Here is a 13,213-nt window from a genome sequence, read left to right on the forward strand (position 1 = left end):
CTTGAATATGTAGTGGTTCGTTCGACCGTTGTGGATGACTCGTCTATCGAATTGCCATGGCCGTCCAAGGAGAAGATGAAAAATGGTCATTGGAACAACGTCGCACTCCAAGGTATCTTCGTAGGCGCCGATCTTGAAGGAGACTTGTCCTTGCTCCTTATCTTCTCCATTCTACCTGAGTATGCACAAAGTATCCATATGAGGTAGTAGCCATGCTTCATGCGCATCGAAGTGGAATTGTGAGAGGAGAGATGTCACCTCGGTTTCAAGGGCTCTTGCACGTGATCGAGTCATGGGTCCAGTAGGGACTTGATGAGATGATGGTAGGTCCATGGGGATGACCTTGGGATGCTCCGCATCATCTCCCCTCCCTTGGGGAAGATCCGTCCTCGGATCAAGATCTTCATCACCATGGAAAGGAGAGAGATCTTTGATGTTGAAGATGTCGCTCACATTGTACTTGTCGCGCAGGAGGTCGATCTTGTAAGCGTTGTCGTTGTAGCGTGCAAGCACCTTGAAGGGTCCATCCGCTCATGGACGAAGCTTGGATTTGCTTTCTTGTGGGAAGCGGTCCTTGCGAAGGTGTAGCCACACTCGATCACCAATGTTGAAGACCATAGGTTGCTTGTTGAAGTTGAGCTTGGTCGCAAGGCGTTGAACTTTGCACTCGATGGTGTTTCTTGTATCTTCATGCATCTTCTTGAGATGTGTCACACGCGCACTTGCGTCCAAATTGATGCGCTCTTGGAGTGATAGAGGAAGAATGTCCAATGGTGACAATGGGTTGAATCCGTAAACGACCTTGAAAGGCGACCTGCCAGTTGTTGAGTGTCTTGCTCGATTGTAGGCGAACTCGGCGATAGGTAGGCACTCCTCCCACTCCTTGATGTTCTTCTTGATGAGTACTCGTAGTCGAGTGGAGAGTGTGCGGTTTGTCACCTCTGTTTGACCGTCGGTTTGAGGATGGTACGTCGTGGAGAAGTGTAGATTGATTCCGAGCATGGCGCATAGAGTCTTCCAAAAGTAGCTAAGGAACTTGACGTCGCGGTCCGAGACGATAGTCTTTGGCACTCCATGAAGGCGCAAGATTTCCCTACAAAATAAATTTGCAATATGTGAAGCATCGTCTATCTTGTTGCAAGGAATGAAATGAGCCATTTTGGAGAAACGGTCCACGACAACAAAAACGGAATCCTTGCCATTTTGAGTTCTAGGCAAACCAAGCACAAAGTCCATGCTAATATCTTCCCATGGTTGGTATGGAATCGGTAGAGGCATATAGAGGCCATGAGATTGAGCTTTGGACTTAGCTTTGCGGCATGTCGAACATCGGTTTGTGAAGAGATTGACGTCCCGAAACATCTTTGGCCAAAAGTAGCTCTTCGAGAGCGTGGCGAACGTCTTATATGCATCCAAAGTGTCCCATTAATCCTCCTCCATGCGATTCCTGCAAAAGAAATAAACGAAGGGATGACTTGGGGATGCAAAGTTTGTTAGCTCGCATAAGGTAGCCGCCTTTGATGTAATAGCGCTCCCATGATGTATTCGACAAACATTGGCATAAGGGGTGGCAAAAGTTTCATCATGCGCATACAAATCTTTGATATGCTCGAAGCCAATGACATCTAACTTGAGTTGCGTGACTAGCGTGCATATGCGGGAAAGAGCATCCGTGACGATGTTTTCGTTACCCTTGATGTACTTGATGACATAGGGAAAAGACTCAATGAATTCACTCCATTTAGCATGACGCTTGTTCAACTTAGTTTGACCCTTGAGATACTTGAGGGTCTCATGATCGGTATGAATGATAAACTCGTGGGGACGAAGGTAATGTTCCCATTCATGTAAAATGCAGACTAAATCATATAGCTCTTTGTCATAGATGGGATAGTTGAGTTGCGCTCCGAAAAGTTTCTCACTAAAGTAAGCTATGGGGCGCTTCTCTTGCGTTAATACACCTCCTATGCCATACCGCTAGCATTGTAATGAATCTCAAAAGGCTTGTCGAAGTTGGGTAAAGCAAGCACGAGAGCATGAGTAAGCAAATTCTTAAGCTCATTGAATGCGATATCTTGGGATGGTCCCCAAACAAAAGGCGCATTCTTCTTGGTCAAAGCATGTAAAGGCGAAGCAATGGTGCTAAAATCCTTTACAAAGCGATGATAGAAGCCCGCAAGACCAAGGAAACTATGCACCTGATGCAAGTTGATTGGTTGCGGCCAAGTTTTAATAGCATTGATCTTGGACTCATCTACATGAACACCCTTAGAAGAGACAACAAATCCTAAGAAAATGAGCTTATCAACACCAAAAAGCATTTCTCCATATTAGCATAGAGACGCTCTTTCCTAAGAGTTTGCAAAATGGTGCGGACTTGGGTGACATGCTCTTGGATAGATTTGCTAAACACAAGAATGTCATCGAAGTAAACCACAACAAATATACCAATGTAAGGATGAAAGACATGATTCATAAGGCGTATAAAAGTGCTTGGTGCTTCTGAGATACCCATAGGCATGACTAAACACTCATACAAACCAAACTTGGTTTTGAAGGCGGTTTTCCATTCATCACCCTCTTGTATGCGGATTTGATAGTAACCACTCTTAAGAACAATTTTGGAAAATATAGTGGCACCGCTAAGTTCATCAAGCATATCATCAAGGCGTGGAATGGGGTACCTATATCTAACGGTGATAGCATTGATAGGTCTACAATCGGAGCACATGCGAAAGCTACCGTCACGTTTTGGCACAAGAATGACCGGTACGGCACAAGGACTCAAACTTTCATGCACATGACCATGGTCTATGAGATGCTTTACTTGCCTTTGGATTTCCTTGGTTTCTTCGGGGTTGACGCGGTAGGGAGCTTTGTTCGGAAGCGGTGCTCCGGGGATGAGGTCGATGCGGTGCTCAATGCCTCGTAATGGAGGTAGTCCCGGAGGTAGCTCATCGGGGAAAACATCTAGAAATTCCTTCAAAAGAGAAGACACACTAGAGGAAGAGTGTGAGAAGTGTTAGTTTGTGGTGTATTGCCTTGCCCACAAGGACGTAGTGTAGGACACTAGATGGGTTCTCACACACTTCTCTCATCTCACGTTTGGTGGCAAATAGAACGAAGTTCTTGTTTTCGCTCATCGTGGAGGCACTCAATTTGGGCTTGTGGTGCTCACTCTCTTTTTGGTGGCTCACTCTCTCACCATTCTCTCCACGATGGGTGGCTTGCTTGTCGGTGATCACTTGACTTGGCGACATTGGACGGAGGACGTACTCCTTGCCCTTCCTCTTGAATATGTAGTGGTTCGTTCGACCGTTGTGGATGACTCGTCTATCGAATTGCCATGGCCGTCCAAGGAGAAGATGAAAAATGGTCATTGGAACAACGTCGCACTCCAAGGTATCTTCGTAGGCGCCGATCTTGAAGGAGACTTGTACTCGGTGCTCGACTTGGATGCCATTGCACTTTGTAAGGATGTGGATGCTTCGTCTTGGGCAATTGGAGCTTGGAGCAAAGTTCTTCACTTGCGAGATAGTGACAACTCCCTCCATCGATGATGACCTTGACGGATCGTCCATTGACGCCGGCCTTGGTGTGGAATATGGTGCATCTTTGGTCTTCTTCTTGGTGATGTTGGAGAGTCAAGACTTTGGAGACAACAAGTGCGGGACCTGAGTCTTCATCACAAAAGACTTGTTCTTCTTGATTGTTCACTTGGTGGTGCATGGTGACTTGCTCAAGGGCTTCCATTTCTCCTTCGCTCATGGAATCATAAGTGCCATCGTTGTTGAAGATCATTGTGCGCTTGTTTGTGCACTCATAGGACTTGTGGCCTCGGCCTCCACAAGTGAAACACTTGAGGGAACTCGTCTTGACGGTCTCATCGGTTGGGGTAGATGATGATGGAGCTCTCGGCTTGAAATTGCTCGTAGGAGGATGACTTGTAGTTGACGAAGCTTTCTTGGAAGTCGGCTTGTCGATGTTGGAAGTAGACGTTCTTGTAGTCGGTGTTGGAGTCGTTGAAGCTTGGTTATTGGAGAAGCCGTAGGACTTGGATGAGAACTTGGCATACTTGAAGTCATCTTGCACTTGACGTTCCTCTTTGGTAGCTTGGTGCACGATCTCGATGAGATTTGAGTATGGTTGGAAGTCGGCGATCTTCTTGATGGGATGATTGAGTCCATTCAAGAAACATGCCATAGTTTGCTCATCATCTTCCGTCACATTGGCTCTTATCATTGCAATCTGCATTTCCTTGTAGTACTCTTCAACGCTCTTGGTTCCTTGCTTGAGTTGTTGAAGTTTCTTGAAGAGGTCGCGGTTGTAGTAGTTTTGCACGAATCGTGCTCCCATGACATCCTTCATTTGTGCCCAAGTGGTGATGGGTGGTTCACCTCTTGCCTCGCGGCGCTCAATGACTTGTTCCCACCAAATGAGGACATAGTCTTGGAACTCAAGGGATGCCATCGCGATCTTCTTCTCTTCTTCATAATTGTGCAAACGGAAGATCTTGTCAACTTTCAATGCCCATGAAAGGTATTCTACGGGATCGTTGCTTCCACTAAACTTGGGCATGGTGAACTTGAGCTTGCCGTAGCGTTCCTCTTCATTGTGTTGGGGTCGGAGATGATGACGCCCATGTTGTAGATGATTGTCCAACTCGTGGTGCTCTTGACGAAGCTGGAAGTCTTCCTCACGTTGCTCTTGGCGAGGATTGGGTCCACTGTCTTCTTGTTCTCGATGGACTTGATGTTCTTGTCTCGCTTGAGGGGGAGCTTGTCTATCTTGACGAGGCACTTGTCTATCTTGACGAGGAGCTTGTTGACGCACACGTCTTTATAAATTCTTTCTTGAGCTTCATTGTGAAGTGCTTCTTGATGTAGTCGAGCTTGTCGGCCTCGGTCGGCTACGGCACGACTTGATTCATGAAGGGCACGTTGCGCTTCAAGTGCTTGAGCTTCACGTAGTTGTTGTTCTTGGCGTTCCGCCTCGGCATCTTGTGCATCTTGATGTTGTCGCGCTCGCTTCTCTTGTTCGTGTTGGCGTTGGCGTTGCCGTTCCCGATCTAGCGCAAAGGCTTGTTCGGCTTGACATCGTCGATGTTCTTGCGAGTCGGTGTCTCGAAGTGGATTGAGGTTTGCTTGACGCTCGTTGCGCGCGGATCGTCGAAGAGTGTTCGATGTCGGTGTACTTGAACCAGAGATGGTGTCGTCGGAGTGTCGACTTGAACGGCTCCTTCTTGTAGTGGAAGAAGAGCAGTTGAGAAACAAAGCGCGAATCTCATCCATCCTTGCGTCATTCTCTTGCTTGTGATCGTCGAGCTTGTTGTCAAAGTAGTCCCTTGTATGTTGCTCGGAAAGTCGCAAGTCGGCGGCAAGGTTGTCGATGTGTTCAATCATAGCTTGTTGCTGTTGATGCAAAGCACGTTGTGCACCAAAGAGGTGACTATTAGTGACGATGGAGTTCATGTCGTCGTCTTGCTCCATGAAGAGCGGGATGGTAGAAGTACTTGGCCTATCCATCATTCCAAGACAAGTGTAGTGGAAGAAAGGGAAGAACCAATATCAAATGTACCTTGACCGATGTTGACAATGGATCAAAGATGCACAATTGGTACCAATCCTTGTCGGTTCTCACACCTACACAAGTAAAAGCTTTTGGTGGAACTTGGTTAGGATGGTGGCACAATTTTTAATGTGAATGTAAGCAAGATTCAATCATGTTGAGAAAGATTCGCAAGATGCAATGTAACAAGTAGACCAAGCATATATGGTACACGGAAACGCACACGCAAAAAGATAAGTGGGGTTGAGCAACCAAGGGTGAGCCAAAATGTGGAATGCACAAAAATGCTCTTGTTTCACAACACTATAGAGACGCTAGCACGATTGCACGATAGGCGGACACAAGAACTTGTGCACAACCTACTTAGCAAAAATGCAACGACTTCTATCCCAAATATGTTTTATGCACGGTGTTGCTATGATATGATCCAAGATGATCGAGTATGACAATGTTAATGGTGTATGATGCTATGGTTCTTGCTTCAAAGCTCTTTGCTTATCTTTCCTCTTTGCTTAAAATCTTGGTTGGCTCTTTGATGTTTGAGCTCTTTTCTTATGTGACGCTTGACGAACCAAGATAGCAAGTGAGTATGCGATAACAACTTTGTGACACAAGAGATGATACCAATATAGGCAACAATGATGTATGTATGTATGCTATGGGGAAGTATGATCACTAAAGTGCACAAGTCTCGTTGCCGACAATACTCAATGCCTAGTCTCGATGGGTAAGCAACGCAAAGGAGTAAGGCGATGATGGCTATCAATGTAATGGCAAGAGTGATATGTCCAATACCAAGTTGAGGTTACCGGTCTTGCTTCCGGTATGGTGTCAAAATGGTGGCACAAATACCAAGTCGTAGTCGAGGTGGTCGTTGTTGATGACGCATCCGTGGCGAAAATGAGCGGCGGTGATGTCGATGTCGAACCGTACCTAGGTAGCCGAAACACAAAAGGATACGGTACTGCAACTCAAATTCTCAAAACCAAAGGCGACCAAAATCGTCGGAGTAGGTGGCGCTTAGGTGGTGGTGTGGGTAGGGATATTGGGACGGTTTTGTGGAAGTTGGAGGTGGTGTAGCGGATGATGTTGTGGAAGTAGCGGTCGTCCGGGCACGGACGGATGTCCGGTCGCTGGTCGTCCGGTAACGTCAGACGTCCGGTACTTCCTGGGTCGCCGGACGTCCGGTGGTCGGGGTGAACACGAGATTTTAGATCTGGGAGGTGATTTTGGGGGGAATATGGGGAATTTGGGAGGGATTTCGAGGTGGAGATGGTGGGGGAAGGCTAGATCTACTTGCAACGCAACAAATTCACGGATCAAAACCAACAAAACATCATCACAACTCACAAAACACAAGAAAAATTTTGGGGCTATTTTTGGTGGGGATTTTTGGATTAGGACGAAAAACAACAAAATCAAGCTAGAAAAACGAAGAGGGGGGCTCCGAAATCGTGATCAACCTTGCTCATGATACCAAGATGATATAAGGCGGAACCCTAGATGGCCGATATTTCACGAAAGGAGCGGATCCCAAAGAGAAACACAAAGAACACGAGGGGATTCACGAGGGAAAACACTAGAGAAGCACTCAAACTAACAAGATTCGACTACACATGTGCTAGATCCTCGAAACACAAAGAGATACACGATGATCCAAGGTCAACAAAGGACGATACAAGTAACCGGTTCTTCTCCTAGAAGGAGGTCTTGATGGGGCCGCCCAAGAGGGGGGGGTCTTGAATCCAAGTTGATCTTGTTCGAAGAGGGGCCGCAGTCTCTCTCGAGGAGGAGATTGGTATGGATGAGCGAAGCTCTATCTCGAAGTATGAGCTAAACCAATGCTAACCCTAGCTAGGATGAATGGGGGGTCTATTTATAGTCTAAATGCAAAAGGGGGTGAAGTGAAGGGGTACATGGGCCTTGGGCCCGAATCTGGACGCAGCCAGGTACCGGACGTCTGCTCGGGGCCGGTCGTCCGGTGTCTCAGCAGCTGCCGGACGTCCGGTGTCCTTCGGTCGTCCGCTGGTTCTGCTCTGTGATGGGGGTGCCGGACGTCCGGTAGCTCTGGACTTCCGCTGATGTTGGCTCGGGTGCTGGAGTGCAGGTCATCCGGTTCGGACCGGACGTCCGCTCGTTCGCTTCGGGTGCAGGGGCACCGGTCGTCCGGTCTGGGCCGGACGTCCGCTCGCTGGGGTTCGGCTGAGGCTTCAGGCGCATGACGTCCGGTCCCGGCCGGTCGTCCGGTGGCTGGGACTTTTCCTGCATCCCTTCTTCTTCTCCGTCTTCTCGTCCATCTTCCTCTTCTTCTTTTCCTTGCTCCTTATCTTCTCCATTGTACCTGAGTATGCACAAAGTATCCATATGAGGTAGTAGCCATGCTTCATGCGCATCAAAGTGGAATTGTGAGAGGAGAGATGTCACCTCGGTTTCAAGGGCACGTGATCGAGTCATGGGTCCGGTAGGCACTTGATGAGACGATGGTAGGTCCGTGGGGATGACCTTGGGATGCTCCGCATCATTTTCCATCGTTTCCCTCCTCGTGTTCTTCACGTTCTTCGCGGGATCCGCTCCTTTCGTGAAAGATCGGGCCACTAGGGTTCTACCCTACATCACTTCACATACACAAAGGTGAATCATCTCCTTTACACGTGCTCACTTGACCCCTTTGAGGATGGTATACTACTTGAGACCCCTCTCGTGTGCATGCATAGGTATTGTCGGAACACTACGGACGTTGAGGAGGAGTGCGAGCGCCAAGGAACAACTACACCATCCGCGAGGGAAGCATGGAAGCGATGAGGGAAGAAGACGGAGACAGCTTCCTGGACCCGGACATCCGGCCCTGGCCCGGACATCCGGCCCCTGGACGTGTCACCAGCAGCTAGGAGCCAGCAGCCAAGTCTACAGGGCCCGGACATCCGGCGACCAGCCCGGACATCCGGCGCGTCCCGAGCCCCCGGACATCCGGCCTCCAGCCCAGAAATCCGGACCCCGCCATTCTAGAGAGCAACAAGGTTGGACCCTGCCAGCCCGGATGATGCAGAGCATCCTATGGACATCACCATGTCAAGAGTTCATTCGGCAAGTGACACGTGCGACATCTACTTCACATACATAAAGGTGAATCCTCTCCTTTACACGCGCTCACTTGACCCCTTCGAGGATGGTATACTACTTGACCCTCCATCATGCATGCATAGGTATTGTCGGAGCTTCACGGACGACGAGGAGGTGTGCAAGCGCCAAGGATCACCTACACCATCCGCGAGGGAAGCGTGGATGAGAAGGAAGAAGAAGCCCGGACAAGTTTCTGGAAAGCCCGGAACTTCCGGCCGCTGCCCGGAACTTCCGGCCATCGGAACCTCCGGCCATCCCGGAGCTTGATAGAGGCAAAGGTATCCCGATGTTTCGATGAGATGTTGGCTATCGTTTTCTATGGGAGTCGACCTTGACGATCTGACTACGAACGTGCGAGACGTCGCGCCTTAGCAATCGCTAAACCAACTTCCGAGCGTTATTGACCACACCGGAGCACGATCAACCTGACCACGAGGGTCTATTTCCTGCAACCAAACGAAGAACAAATAAGAAACTGAGATTGCAATCTGGATATTGCGAATATAAGAAGAAAACTTTATTGATTAAGGTGGGGTTCTGTGACGCCTTGGTCTGGTCGTTGAACACAAACGAAGTACGCGAAGTTGCAGCTATGGCGAACTTTTAATCTAAACAAAACCCAAAGCCTAAACGATGCCCTAAGGGTTGTATATATGGAGGAGAGAGGGGGAATTTCGTGGCCCTTGGTGGAGGGGTCCGAAACCAATCCTAACTCTTGTTTCCCCACACATACGGACTCTAAAAACAGCCTATACATAAATACTTGGAAAATACATGGGCCTGTCCCAATAATAAGGTGACGCAGCACCTAAAATAGCCTCTGGACGAAATTTATGAAGTGGCATCTTGTATATTTCGTCGCATGCTTCATGCACTCATTATGGTGGCTTCAGAGTCCTGGAATCATCATTTGTAACTCCGTTCTTGTTCCCTTGCGCATGCCATCATCTCCATGCTTGAACTTGCTCCAAGGTTCATCTTTCTTGTCCAAGCTAGGCCCTTCATTTGTAAGCAAAACAAATGTATCCAATTTAGGCAGCATCATATTCTCATGAACATTAGAATCGTTACCAAGAAACGAAAGTACGTGATAATTCAATTGGCGTGCGCGAGCTCTAGTAATTGCTCCAGTATGTATAGCAGCAGGGGCTGTGGGTGTAACAATGGTATTGATGTCCTCATCACCCTCCCCTTCTTGAAATGAAGTTGTCCTCGACGAAAGTTCATCGTCCTCACCCAAATAAGGCTTCAAATCTGCAATGTTAAAAGTGGGACTAACCCGAAAATCTGCAGGCAGCTCAAATTTGTATGCATTATCATTTATTTTCTCTAACACCTTAAAAGGACCATCAGCACGTGGCATTAGCTTTGATTTGCGCAAATTAGGAAATCTATCCTTACGCAACTGTAACCAAACAAGATCTCCAGTTGCAAACACAACATGTTTTCTACCCTTATCTCCAACAAGTTTATATTTAGCATTCATACGCTCAATGTTTTCCTTAGTTAGCTCATGCATTTTGAAAATCAATTCAGCATGTTCTTTAGCATCAAAATTAACCTTCTCCAAAGATGGAAGAGGCAACAAATCAAAAGGTGCACGAGGTAGGAAACCATGCACAATTTCAAAAGGGCACATCTTAGTAGTAGAATGCAATGAACAATTATAAGCAAATTCAATATGCGGCAAGCATTCTTCCCACATTTTCTTGTTATTCTTCAAAACAGCCCTAAGCATAGTAAACAATGTTCTATTGACTACTTCAGTTTGTCCATCAGTTTGGGGGTGACAAGTAGTACTAAAAAGCAGCTTAGTCCCCAACTTAGCCCATAAACATCTCCAAAAGTGGCTAAGAAATTTTGTATCACAATCTGAAACAATAGTATTTGGCACACCATGCAAGTGAATAATTTCACGAAAGAACAAATCAGCAACATTAACAACATCATCGCTTTTATGACATGGTATAAAGTGTGCCATTTTCGAGAACCTATCCACGACAACAAATATGCTATCCCTCCCCTTCTTTGTTCGAGGTAAACCTAAAACAAAGTCCATAGATATATCATTGCAAGGAACACTAGGTACAGGCAAAGGCATATATAAACCATGAGGATTGAGTCGTGACTTGGCTTTTTGACATGTAGTGTCGCGAGCAACAAAACGCTTAACATCCCGTCTCATCTTTGGACAAAAAGAATGTGTAGCAAGTATATCCTTCGACTTCTTGACGCCAAAGTGTCGCATTAATCCTCCTCCATGCGCCTCGTGCAACAACAAAAGATGAACGGAGCTAGCTGGAATGCATACCTTGTTAGCATGAAACACAAATCTATCGTTAAGAACGAACTTGTTCCAAGTTCTCCCTTCCTTACAATTCTGCAATACATCTTTAAATTCAGCATCATGAACATATTGATCTTTGATGGTCTCCAAACCAAATATTTTAAAGTCAAGTTATGAAAGCATAGTATAACGACGAGACAATGCATCAGCAATAACATTTTCTTTAGCCTTCTTGTGTTTAATGACATAAGGGAAAGTCTCAATGAATTCAACCTATTTCGCATGTCTACGGTTCAGTTTTGCTTGACTTTTAGTGTGTTTCAAAGATTCATGATCATAATGTATAACAAATTCCTTGGGCCATAAATAATGTTGCCATGTTTCTAAGGTCCAAACAAGAGCATATAATTCTTTATCATAAGTAGAATAGTTCAGACTAGGCCCACTCAATTTTGTAGAAAAGAATGCAACAGGTTTGCCATCTTGTAATAACACACCTCCTAATCCAATTCCACTAGCATCACCTTCAAGCTCAAAAGTCTTATGGAAATTAGGAAGTTGGAGTAAAGGAGCATGTGTCAACTTATCTTTCAATACCGTGAAGGCTTCTTGATGTAGGGTAGGAACCCTATAGCCCGATCTTTCACGAAAGGAGCGGATCCCGGGGACAAACAGGAAGAACTCGAGGATGAAAGGAAGGAAAACACAAGAGGAAATCACTAAACCGACACGGATAAGTCACATATGGGCTAGATCCTCGAGTACATAGAACGATACACGAATCCACGGACAACTAGGGACGATACACGGTAACCGGTTCTTCTCCGTGAGGAGGTCTTGTATCCACAAGGGGATCTTCCCTTGAAAAGGGGTCTTGAATCCAAGGTGGATCTTCTCCGAAGAGGGGCCGCGGTCTCCCTTGAGGAGTAGATCCGATATGGTTGAGCAATGCTCTATCTCCCAAATGAGCTAAACCAATGCTAACCCTAGCTAGGATGAATGGGGGGTCTATTTATAGTCTAAGTGCAAATGGGGGCGAAGTGAAGGGGTACATGGGCATCGGGCCCGAACTCTGTGCGTAGACAGGTACCGGAGGTCCACTGTGGACCGGTCGTCCGGTGTCTTAGGACTTGCCGGACGTCCGGTGTCCTCCGGTTGTCCGCTGGTTCCACTCTGTGATGGGGGTGCTGGACGTCCGGAGGCTCCGGACTTCCGCTGACTTTGGCTCGGGTGCGGTCGCGCCGGTCGTCCGGTCGGGGCCGGACGTCCGCTCATTGGCCTCGGGTGCAGGGGCACCAGTCGTCCGGTCTGGACCGGACGTCCACTGGCTGGGGCTCGGGTGACGCTTTAGGCGCCGGACGTCCGGTCCCATCCGGTCGTCCGGTGGCTGGGACTTTTAATGCAGCCCTTCTTCTTCTCCGTCTTCTCATCCTTCTTCCTCTTCTTCTTGTCCTTGCTCCTTAGCTTCTCCATTGTACCTGAGTATGCACAAGGTATCCATATGAGGTAGTAGCCATGCTTCACGTGCATCGAAGTGGAAATGTGAGAGGAGAGATGTCACCTCGGTTTCAAGGGCTCTTGCACGTGATCGAGTCATGGGTCCGGTAGATACTTGATGAGACGACGGTAGGTCCATGGGGATGACCTTGGGATGCCCTACATCATCTCCCCTCCCTTGGGGAAGATCCATCCTCGGATCAAAATATTCATCACCATGGAAGGTAGAGAGATCTTTGACGTTGACGATGTTGCTCACGTTGTGCTTGTCGCGTGGGAGGTCGATCTTGTAAGCGTTGTCGTTGTAGCATGCAAGCACCTTGAAGGGTCCATCTGCTCGTGGTCGAAGCTGGGATTTGCGTTCTTGTGGGAAGCAGTCCTTGCGAAGGTGTAGCCACACTCGATCACTAATGTTCAAGACCATAGGTTGCTTGTTGAAGTTGAGCTTGGTCGCAAGGCGTTGAACTTGGCGCTCGCTGGTGTTTCTTGTATCTTCATGCATCTTCTTGAGATGTGTCACACGCGCACTTGCGTCCAAATTGATGCGCTCTTGGAGTGGTAGATGAAGAATGTCCAATGGTGACAATGGGTTGAATCCGTAAATGACCTCGAAAGGCGACTTGCCGGTTGTTGAGTGTCTTGATCGGTTGTAGGCGAACTCGGCGATAGGTAGGCACTTCTCCCACTCCTTGATGTTCTTCTTGATGAGTACTCGAAGTAGAGCGGATAGTGTGAGGTTTG

The sequence above is a fragment of the Triticum dicoccoides genome, chromosome 1A (genome assembly GCF_002162155.2).
Source record: "Triticum dicoccoides isolate Atlit2015 ecotype Zavitan chromosome 1A, WEW_v2.0, whole genome shotgun sequence".
Lineage (NCBI taxonomy): Eukaryota > Viridiplantae > Streptophyta > Magnoliopsida > Poales > Poaceae > Triticum > Triticum dicoccoides.